The 11,977-nt window shown below is 46.4% G+C and overlaps 1 protein-coding gene across 2 annotated transcripts in view; it reads right to left on the reverse strand.

Moving 5' to 3' along the window:
- RAI2 (retinoic acid induced 2) overlaps nucleotides 1-11,960 on the reverse strand; it is a 65,448-nt gene extending 53,488 nt beyond the window's left edge. Inside the window, exon 1 of one of the 2 annotated variants that reach the window (XM_012434299.3) lies at nucleotides 11,565-11,960. The gene's annotated coding sequence lies outside the window, so the exon portion shown is untranslated. Of the gene's footprint in view, nucleotides 1-10,929; nucleotides 10,952-11,564 lie in introns of those variants that run through there. The other variant, XM_064364626.1, reaches the window with a different exon arrangement.
- Between the last annotated feature and the right edge of the window lie 17 nt (nucleotides 11,961-11,977).

Here is an 11,977-nt window from a genome sequence, read left to right on the forward strand (position 1 = left end):
TCCCGAAAGAGTCCCAAATTAAAATGAATGCTTTCAAGAACAACTGCCAAGAAACTGACCAAATCTGTTGCCCAAATACAGCTTGGATGATGAGGAGAGGGTAAGCTCTTCAGGACAGCAGTGGGAAGGAAGCTTCTCCCTGCTGACTTGAACCAGCGACCACTACTCCCTGAAGTACAGAGGCAATTGTAATGCACACTCACCCTTGAGAATTGCTGGCTACAGGCCTCTGGGAAAAGGCAGGACTGTATTGTGTCTGGAGGGAGGAAGAGAGATGTAAAGTCTGCAGAGAGCAGAGAGACGGAACTATGCGGTGAAACAAGCATATTCTAGAGCTGCTACCAAAGTGTACATTCAGTAAAATCCACTTCCTCGGCCACACCAGCCACATTTCTAGTGCTCCTACCATTACTCGTAGCTAGTGGCTACCATATCAGACGGTGCACATTTCCATCATTGCATAAAGTTTTACTGAACCAGGCTGTATAGAATCTCAGTTCCACCTCCTATAAGTGGCGTGACCTTGTGTAAGTTACTAAACTTCTCGAAGCCTCTGATTCCTTCTCTGTGAGATAGAGTTCATAATACCTATACCTACCTCATATGGTGATGAAGCTGGAAATAAAATGATACATGTAAATCACCTGGTACCACTGTCCAGCCTATAGCAGGAGCTTCATAAATGATAGATAACATCCTTGCTTTTATGACTTCATGAGCAGTCACTGGAGGATGTTTCCTTACAGAATGGACAGTCTGCATTGACTACGATGGACCCCTTCCACTATGTTTGAGTTGTAAATTTCAGAGCTTGTGTAAGTGGCTCAGTTCTCAACAGGATAAGCTTGTAGAGTAATTCTGAAGCAATACCCATTTGCTGGCAGGTCAGAAAGGTGGCATCCTAACACAGAGTGGTAAGAGACTTGTAGTAAGGCTGCAATTCTTGAAACCAGAAAGCCTCATTTTATTAATGGCTTTTTCTTTTCTTTTCTTTTCTTTTCTTTTCTTTTTTCTTTCTTTCCTTCTCTTCTCTCTCTCTCTCTCTCTCACACACACACGCACATTAAACTCAAGCCTTCCATTTTCTTCATCTAGAAAGATGCTCTAGACATCCCATAACCTTTTTGGAAGTCTCCCCCATATAAATGAACAAAACCCAGCACAGAGAAGTTGTACAACCTGGAGACGCCCTCCCATGATGCCTTACTGAATGCCAGTCTAAGCTCCAGGATGGGAGGAATGGGCTGGGAAAGTAGAGAGGGCTTCATATGTGGCATTTTATTCAACCTTATTAGGAAATAGGGAGTCACTGAATGTTCTTGAGCTAGAGTGACAAGACTAGAGAGGTGCTTTAGCAGGAGGAAATTGATGCAGGCCTGTAGAACAGCAGCTGGGGAGAGCAAGACAACAAATCATGCAGAGCAGTGAGGAGAACAGGGCCACACCGGGAGCCTTTGGAGGCCTGTGCTCATTACAGCAGTGGGCATGGCTGAGGAGAGGGTGAAGGAGGTCAAGCCCATGAGAACCAGCAATGGTGCTGACATTGGGAGTCAGGGAAAAAGGGCCCAGGCTCTCAGCATTGAGGCTGCACGCTTGCACTTTCATGTTCAAGAGGCCAGTTTTACCCCCTCGGACTCCTCCCAAGAAGCAATTCCATTCTTCACATGGGCTTTGGGAAAAGCCAGCTCTCTATGAGGGGTCAGAAGAGCTGAGTAAAGAGGGGATTCAGGGAAGCAGCCCCGGGATCCTTTCTCAGGTTGCTGTTTCTGGCTTAGGAATCATAACAAAGGCTCCCCTTCCAGGTTTACTTGGGTCTCCTGGGTGAATCTCAAACTTTTGAATGTTATGGATGAGTAACATCTTTAAAATGAAGGATCCAATACGAGTTGGACAACTTCTCACTTTGTCAAATAAAGATGTCAGAATACAAATGTCATCCACTATCTCTTGATCAGTCATAAAAGAAAGTTTCACACGAAGGACAGTGGGAATGATCATTTTGGAATATAGGGCAGTTTTGTAACGTGAAAAAGGTTTAGCTTTAAACACGATAAATTCATGCATTTTCACTTTTCTTCCATTTCACTGTGAAGGGGCAGAAATCCTGTCCCATACAGGCAGTGGTCTGCAAACCTGGTCTGTGGGGACCACTGGCATATGTGGCATTCTAAGATGTTTCCCCTTGCAGTTTGGGCTGTAAGCTTCAGCCCTGATGACTTCAAATCCAACTTCCCAGCTCCTATGAGCACAAACAAAGCTTGGGGTTTCTGGTGTGGCTGTGTCCAACATGGAAACGCAGGTCAGAATTGGCCTTTTCTAACCTTAAAATGCAAGTGATCGGCCAAAAAGGATCTTAGAACAAATGGCCCCATATTGATATTTTCACATTCAATAATTTCATATTTAGTTTACAGGGTTAGTTATTCTTTTTTCATAAAAGGAAACTGCAGCCAGAGCTAATTGCTCAATCTAAAATGGATCTGGACATTGTTTAGATATTGGAAAGGAAATGGTAACATTGTAGAGCTTTAGTAAAGAGGGGAGCATTGTTTTAAAACAAAATTTAAATGGAAATTAATAAGAACTGTAACTCCGTATGGTTTTCAAAGCTTTGATATATATAGTCGAGAGAGCACCTCTATTTTGTGCTTTCCTGACATTTTCCTTGTTTATAAAATGCAATAGGAAATTCATCGGCACAGGCTCAATCCATTCCCATCCATTGATTGCTAACCAATCAATGGCCATTGTAATCTGAAAAAAAATAACACTGGTTTCTATGACCCTTTCCAAGCACAGCAGTGTTCAGCTAAGCTTAATAAAGAGAAAAACAGCGAGGACCATCTGGAAAACACTCTTCCGGAGTCTCGAAAGATAGTGGCAGCCTCTGCCCAACCTGCTATAAATAAATGTCTCAGGAAAAAAAAAAAAAAAAACACCCGATTTCCAAATCTGTTTCTACTTAATACAGCTGCAATAGGGTTTATTTAGCTTTTCTCTATAGAAGGAAGACTGTTTGCATTTTTATGACAAGGTCCTAAATGTTTTTCACAGCCATTTCCATTGCCATTATTTTGAGGAACAACATACCACTCGGACCTGTCTGTTTGCTTCTGCAGCACACAGCGGTGGCCCCAGTGGCCTCTGCACCACGAAACTGGCCTCCAACGCCCAGATTTATGATCCTGTTTCCTCTCCCAGTGTTTCGACCATCACCCGAATCCTGGCCTGCAAGGGACTGGCAACTTAGAATGACCAAGTGTCACGTGCTGCAAATCAATTATTTATCCGACTGAGCCCAGCACACTGTGGATCCCTGCCAGCCTCTCTCTCTCTTCATGGCGACAAGGAAGACTTCAACTATACTTTAAGAGATGCTGGAACTCACCAATGAAGAAATGGTGCCGGCTTGCCAAATCCCTCGATGCTCACCTTTCCATCTTTCCTCACTGGCTAGCATGCAAGGGAATCCTACGCATGACACTCTTTGGAAAAGGTCAGCCTACCTTGGATGGCTGCAAAATGAAGTGGCCTATGTTGACTTCTGCACTGAGCAACTGCCCGTATCCTCCACCAGCATCCCCCATTCCCACATCACTCCCAGAGACTGGCAGGGGAGGGCTGATCTGGGGGACACTCTCTGCCCTCTCCCTGTCCCCTAAACACCCATTCCATTTCCATATATGGGCAGGGCACAGTTTGCCCCATGACACCTTTCCTGTGTAAGACATGACCCTCTTTTCTAGCCTTTCAAGGGACTACCAGAAAGTATATGGCTGAGGGCTTGTCCTGGTGGCAACATTTCATCTGCTGTTGCTGCCTGTAGGCATTACCAGGTGCTAGCTGCCTGAAGGAGAATTGCTTCAAGAAAACAAATGTGTGTAAAAGGAAACAAAATTGCCAGGGGTGATGCGGGTCACCTGAATTTCAACTTCCAATCATTATGAAAAATGATCCATCTACCAAGAAAGTACTGTTGACTTTCTTTCTCGATAGTACTGGAAAACACAGAATTCAGTGGTGAGTAAAGGGCTGCCACAATCTGAAATGAGTCCATTACAATATTACAAGCAGAGCTCTCACAAGTACACTAAAAGGCTAAATTAATTGGCTCAGGCTTAAGATGCTACTGGAGAAATGACAGTGGGAGGAGCCAGGGGTAGGGGAAGATGCCTGGTTGCTTTGAAGTCACGCCTGGAATCAGGTGCATATGAAATAGAAATTATGGAGGAATAAACCTGTTCTCTTTATGAAAAACCAGAGAAGCCACTAGTTCTTACAATGCACCCCCCAATTACCTATGACTTATAAAATTGCCTGCCTTAAAAAAGCCTCCATGCTTATACAATCTTATAGACCCTTCTGCCAACCTTAGAATTAAGTCAGGCACATGACCCACTTACAACTGTTAATTAATCATGCCCATGAATTGTATATCTAAAAGTCAGAGGAGGAAAATTGTGTCTTTTATTATTTCAAATGGAATTTTCACAAAAACACAAAGTACTTATTAAATTTTGGTCTAGACGAGTGGTCCTTAATAGGGTTAATTTTGTCCCAGAGGGGACATTTGGCAGGGTTTGGAGTAGAGGGATGTGGTGCTAACGGTGTCTAGTGGGTGGAGGCCAGGGATGCAGCTGAACATCTTAAGGTGCATGGGACAGTCCCCTGCAACAAACAATTCTCTGGTCTGAAATGTCAACAGGACCAAGGTGAAGAAACCATGCTCCAGATAAAGCCAAATATGCTTGGCCTTTAACATTCATAATTTTGGCAGTCATCAAAGGGAAAAGATCGATTTTTTTCAAAATCTAAGGAAGGTTTACATATATGTTGACTAACATATTTACTTGTTTTCCATATAAATGAAATACTTTCTCCTTCTGAATCTAGGGACATTAAAGAAATACTGTGATGATGGTGGGGTAGGTGTGGCATATTTTAAATGCATATTTCATCACTCTAAATGGGTGGAAATTAATATCTCATAAAACAAAATGATTATCTAGTTATGTTCCATACAAAACCAAAATCAATACACTGTATCTTACTTAACCTGCAATTAGAGTTTAAAAAAAAAACTAAAACAAGGAAATGCTATTCTTTCCCATTTTTTGCTAGCTGGGCACACACTTCTGAGCATGAAGCATTAAAAAACAGGCAGACAAAAACCTTTTCTTAAGACACATTTTTCCAGAGCACAAAAAGCTTCCTGAATCTTTCCTTGTATTTACTGTAGATTCAATCATTCTTTAGTGAGCAAAACATGCAGCTCATTCTCTTGGTTATGCTTGCCTGGCTTTCCAAATGCCCTCAAAACTGGGATGATGAATCACATACTTTGGCCCCACTGTGCCAATTAATAGTAAGCAAAAGAATTCCACACGGCCAAGATCGGACTTTCTGCCTGGTTGTATGTATGGGGGTGGAGAGGGATTCTTCAGCCAATTGCTTTCAGAGAATCTTAAGAACAGGTGTTTCAGTTCCCTAAAATTCCTTTCATCCTAGAACATTCTATGTGGTTCTGCGGTGCCCCCACATTGGGGATGGGCTTTGATCAGGAAAAACCTATGTTCCTACAGTCAGCCTGAAGCTTCCAGGCTTAAAGCCACGAAGGAAAGAATGGCTGACAGCTACACCATTTCAATCCTTCCAGGCCTCCATTTCTTTCTCTGAATTATAAGGAAAAAGTGGCCATACACACAAAGGCAAAAATAACAGCAACAAAAACGCCCAAACACACCCAGTCTTGGCTGCCAGCAAGGCCCAATTCTGCTGCTGAAAAAGAACAGTTGCTACAGTGCAGCTGGAGGAGCTTTTCCAGGGAACTGGTAATACCCTGGCTGTTAATGAATTATTTTTCGCCAGAATGTCGGATTCTTCCTGTGCTCCAGTAAACAGTCTGCTTCTGCCATGTGAAACAAAACCAACTCCTTCTGAGGAGCCGAAGGAGGTCAGCCAAGGGTTCCCTGTGAGGGCAGCCCCCTCAGGAGCCAGAGCCACAGACGCCTGACCTGTAAATCACTGCAGTCCCAAGTTCATTATCCCATCCTTTTCTGCCTATTCGTGCCATGCCCACTGCCTAGGGAAGGACCCAGGAATGATGTGATATGATGATACCACGGTACCAGCCAAAATCCTTCTTCCACCTCCCTGAACTCTCTTTTGGCCAGGTTTCTTCATCTGTGGTGCTATGGTTGTGTGAAATTGACCTTCCTTATTCTGTCTCCCTCGCAGAAATTTTATTTATGTCTTTGCTCTTGTTCTCATCAAGCTGTCAGGAAATGACACTGTGCATCCTCTTTTTTATTTTCTTTAAGGCTGGCCCTGGCCCCAAATAACCCACTCTCAGCATGAGGGTGTCTACTGGCAACATTACTCTCCAAGCACAAATCCCCGGGATGGATATTACTTTAAGCTGCTACTAGAACAGGTGTCAAAGAATTCTCTGATGGACGAGGACACCGGCCTGGGGTGGACAGGGTCGAGGAAAGGAAAGAAGCCATTTCATTTCAGCCAATCCTGCCTGTGCTCCTTCTGCCTTGCTCATTCTATTGGGTTTCTGGGTCCCACATTACTCACAGAACATGAGACTGAGCCAACATGCTCAGGGGTAGGGAACCCCCATGGTGGCACCTGAGCTACTGAAAATCAAAATCGCTTGATGCCAGGCTGCTGTGGCTACTGAGTCAGCCCCCTGCCTCCCATCTGCCATCAAGATGGAGAGCATTTATGTCCCCAAAACATCTGGAGGCTGAAGTCACAAGTTTAGTTAGTTTGCTCCAGAGCAGCTCTGGTTAATAGAAATGTTTATGTAATTTTAAATGTTTTAGTAGGCACATTAAAAAAAAGAAAAGAAACCAGTGACAGTAATTTAAATACTCTATCGTATTTAACTAATATATTGAAAATATTATCATTTCACCATGTAATCAATGTAAGATTAACGAGCTATTTTGGATTCTTTTTTTGTATTAAGTCATAGAAATCCCATGCATGTGTTATATTTAGTGCACATCCTAATTTGGACCAACCACTTTTCAAGCACTCCACGGCTATATGTGGTTAGTGGCTACTGTGTGGGACAGTGCAGACATGGGACATTTCCCTCATCATAGAAAGTTCTATTAGACAATGCTGTGCTGAAAGACCAAAAAGTTATGGGAAGAGGAGTGATAGGTGTGAGCAGTATCCGCTCCAAAGTTCTCTAGAATTACTGAGTTGTTGGAGCTAATTACAGCAGAAATTGAATTGCAAGGATTGGGATGTTCGAGGAGCCCAGCCCTATGTCTAAGTAGAGATTAAAATTGGCTTTTATGAAAGGCCCTGGGACCATGCATAGTCTGAATGTGTATGTCCCCTCCAAAGCCCTATGTTGAAATCCTAATCCCCAACGTGATGGTATTAAGAGGTAGGGCCTTTGCTTGGTGATTAGATCATGAGAGTGGAGCCCTCATGAATGGGATGAGTGCCCTTGTAAAAGAAGCCCCAGAGAGCTCACTTGCCCCTTCCACTATGTGAGGGCACAGCAAAAAGATGCCCTCTCTGAATCAGTAAAAAAGCGCTCCCCACACACTGAATCTGCTGGCACCTTGATCTTTGACTTTCCATTTTCTAGAATTATGAGAAATGCATTTCTATCATTTATAAGTCACCCAGCCTATGGGATTTTGTTAGAGCAGCCCAGATGGATGAAGGCAGACCATGCCCATGTTTTGGGGTGCTGCCCCCACAGTAGTGGGAAGTCCAGCAAGTATGATCAATGTCTCAAGACATCTGCTGGCTGAGCCGCCTCCATCTTAGCTGTTCTGGTCTGTTCAGGCCAGGGGCTGGGAGAGAAGAACACCAAAGTCGCGTACTTCTTTCAATAACAATTCTGGGTTCGAATCTAATTTGGTGAAGCAGATACAGAAATGTGATCAAATTATGTGCTCCTGTGTCTGTGTGTGCATGTGTGCTCGTGTGTGTGTTCTTGGCAGGAGAGAGGAGGGTCATGTGTGAAGTCCACAAGTACTAACCTGGCTGCCAAAATCAGCGTCTCACCAGCTGCCATCAGAGGACAGGGAAGTGGCAGACTCAAGAGGCTCATCAAACACTGTGAGCCACGGAGAAAAGGCCTTGAGTCTGGAAAGAATGAGATGATGGGCACCCAGGCAGACAATCAGGTTGGAGGGAGAAGTGGTAATCAGAGGCATTCTCTCAAGACAAGAGCTGCCAACTCTATAGCAAGGATGTCACCCTGATCCCCAAATCAAGCTTAATTCAGAAGCCCACGCAGGCTTTTGTGTGCGGGAAGAGTGCAATTAGCCATCTTTCCCCCTCATTCTCTGAGGTCTCCCTCATATTCTGATCAGGGAGGCAACATTCGGAAGCACCTCATACATAGATTCGAAGCCCAGCTCTCTCAGTCGCTCCAGAATTTTTAGGAGGTTAAAGGCTACCACCTGGTTTGAAGGGGGCTAAGGGGCTTGCTTTAATGATACATTTGCATAGCAAGTCCCCTCCTCATTTTCCTATAGAATGTTTGTTTATTTGAGACATTACTAGTAAAAATACCTCACCCACCCTTTGGTCCCATCATGGACTTTGAGTTAGCTGCTTAACCTTTCTGAGCCTCACTTTTGTCATCTAAAAGATGGGAATAATCTTGCCCATCTCACGTGGATTTTGTAAAGATTAAATTGGGGCTTGTTGGCATGGAGCTGCCAAAGGCTAAAACTGGAGTATGACACCAGGAATTTCAGGCCCCCAACCAAACATACAAATCTTGGATCTCTCCCTGCTGGGTCTCCCTTAACAATGATTTACAGTCCCCTCCCCATCGCTGTTCACTTCATCAGTGCCATCATTTAGTCACTCAACTCTCATTTATTAAGCAACATTTGGGTGGTGGGGACTCCAAGATGTAAAGGCACACTCTGTCCATCTGACATAGCTATTATCGGATCTATCTACTTGGCACATAAGTATGCACTGTGAGCAACTGGGCTGCCCACTGGTGGGCTTCCACCTTCCCCCTCAACCCCCACCAATTGGGTACCAGATTTTGTCAAGGTGGAGGGGCTGAAAGATCCAGCAGGATTTGTATGTTTGGTTGGGGGCCTGAAGTACCTGGTGTCATACTCTAGTTTTAGCCCCGTGGTTTCATGCTGACAAATGTCCATGTGAGATGGGAAAAATTATTCTCATCTTGTAGGTAAGGAAACTGAGGCTCAGACAGGTTAAGAGGAATAAATAAGAGACCTGGAGCAGAAGAGGGACATGTTGCCCCTTTAAATCATAACCGCCAAAGTCTGAAATCTGACACACGATTGGAAATTTATCTGAGCCTCAGATTCCTTATCTGTAAAATAATTCTTCCATCATACGGTGGCTGAGAAGGTTTACCACATGTGAAGTGCCTGGCAGACAGAGGCCAACAATAAATGTTAGTTCCCTTCCCAATTTATTTCCTTCCACTACCATCCTCTCCAAAATTCTAAGGTTAGGGAAAAAGCAGAGAACAGACGTTTTCTATTTTCTTATCATAGATTTGGAGCACATTCTACAGGGCTCTCTGCACATCCAGACTATCTCCATTCTGGGTCAATGGATTTGGGAGGCCAGTCCTACCCTCAGCTTCTGGGTCATTACAGCTAGAGCACTCCCAGCAACAGCTCCTCATACACCTTTCAGTCTTTGATTTTTCTTTCTTGCAGTTCAGATGGTCCTGTCTCAGGGACTCTATTCTGGATACAAGGTTTTGAAACGTATCTTACAGGTCTTGCCTAACTGCCTATCAAAGCGAGTTTTCACCCCAGCAAGCAGCATCACGTGGAAAACTGTCTTTTCATTTGCTCAGATGTTCCTCAGATGAACTGGTTTTCCTGGGCAGAACGTCACCGCTGGAGGTCTTGGCTTTTTTTCATCATAAAGGAACCCCCTCGGGTGGCTGAATGGTCCCCTGGGCTGGTGCCAAAGTAGCCACTACCCCTAAGTTCCAGTCTGACTTGGTTCACAGTGTCTGGGCTGCCCTGGGGATGCCTCTAGTGGGCATCTGTCAGGACGAGAAGCGAGTGCCCATTCGAAGGAGACTGTGTGTATGTGGGGCTGTGGGGGGAGGTGGCTTCTCTGGGCTTGTGAGGGGCAGGGAAACTGGGATGCCACCAAGCTTATGATTCTCTGCCTTCTAGCCCACCCCTGGCTTCTCATGTTCCCGTTTGAGAAGAAAACTAGCCTCCATACTGTCCCCGTCCATATTGTCCCCCTCCCACCTTGCCACTCCTCTACTGTAACAAAGGCATGTCCACACCACATTTTCAAAGTTATCACAAGTCTCTCGGTCCACCAACAACCAATTCTGAGGACTCCAAAGGAGCAAGAGAGACATCTAGAAAACGGTGGGAAAGATTTCCTGGGAAAAGCACAGAAAACCTCGCCTGACTCATGCAAGGCTAAGAATTGTTTTCTCCCTGCTGGCTGCTTTTCTCTCTGTTCTAAAGAGAAGCTTCCAAGAATCAGCTAAATAAAGGGATCACACCAGAGGATGCGAGATAATGCTAAACCAACAAAAACAAAGACCCAAATGAAACAGAGAGAGCCATGAGAATACGCGGTTATCAAAACTTTGTTTGGCCATATCTATTTATCATCGCTGCACACCCGGGCTCTGCGGAATATCATTCTGTTGATGTCACTTATCCTCAGCAAAATATTTACACATCCTTAAAAACGCCAGATGAGGGGGGCCAGCCCGCGCACTGCCGCAAGCCACCCCTCAAACCCCATCGCCGGGTTCTGGGAAGCCCAGGATGTAGGGGCACGACGGTGGGTGGCACCAGCGGGCACAGGTGAGAGCTACCAATAATTCCTGGAACACGGTCACCCAGACGCTGCGCCGTGCCCTGCCCACCTCTCCCCTACCTGACTCTGCAAGCAGCAACCACATACCCGATATGGTGTCGGCGCCTCCTTGTCCTCCTCTCCTGCCTTTTTCATTGATTAAGTTCTCAAACCATTGTTAAAGCTGGGTTGCTTTTCCTTGGAAAACTGGGCTAAATTCATTAAGCTTCCCTTTGCCACAAAAGGAATATTCATAAAAGTTTGGCAGGCAGAAAGGGAGGCTGAGTGAGTGCCATGGTGCCGGTGACAATCCGCTCCTCCAAAGCCACCCTCTTCTTCCGTGCCCCATCCCTCTCTCCATCCGTCCGTCCTGCCCCAAACCTACTCCAGGGACTTCTGATAGGGAAACACAAAGCAGCAGCTGTTTGGCAACATTTCTACCCCTCGCCAGCAACTGTGGTGGGATGCCATTTCCCCACCCAGGCGGAGCTTATCCTGAACAATAGTCGGGCTTTAAATGGCAAACAAACAAACACACAGAGCACAACCCCAACCCCGAAAAAGCCACCGCGGAGAGAAGCAGTAACTCCCTCCGCAGCAAAAGGCGCCACTGAAACGCACGCAAAAATGCAACGAGAACGTTGCTCTGTGCCTAACATGGCAGAAAGCCCGAGCTGGTGCGGCCACCCCGGGGCTGGGCATTGGGGGGCACCGGAGCTCTCGGGGCGTCGGCGCACACTCACCCGGCTCCGGGGGGATGCGGGGCTGGCCGCGCATCACAAAGAGGAGCCCGGCGCGATCTGGCAAAACCCAACTTTCCACCCGGCTCGCCAGGGCCGCCAGATACGTCAACAGAATCCATCTTTCGAAGGGCCTGGAAGGCGCCGGGTTTTCCCGGCCGGGGCAGAAAGGCAGATCCGGAGACTGCCCGGTGCGGTGCTGGGGCTCGGAGTCCGCCGTGAACCGCCCTCCGCGCCCGGTGCCAGTGCGGGCGGCGACCCGAAACCCACTTCGGGGCCCCCGCCCCGCCGGCCGGCGCCGCCTCCCCGGCAGTCCCTGGCCCCGCCGGCCAGTGCGCGGCGCCGGGAACGGGAGCGGAGCCCCGGCGCGCCACACGGGCGGCGGCCTCGGCCAGCGTCCCCGCCCCCGCCCTGCC

This window comes from Aotus nancymaae, unplaced genomic scaffold (genome assembly GCF_030222135.1).
Source record: "Aotus nancymaae isolate 86718 unplaced genomic scaffold, 86718_ANA_hifiasm-v0.15.2.pri h1tg000058l, whole genome shotgun sequence".
Lineage (NCBI taxonomy): Eukaryota > Metazoa > Chordata > Mammalia > Primates > Aotidae > Aotus > Aotus nancymaae.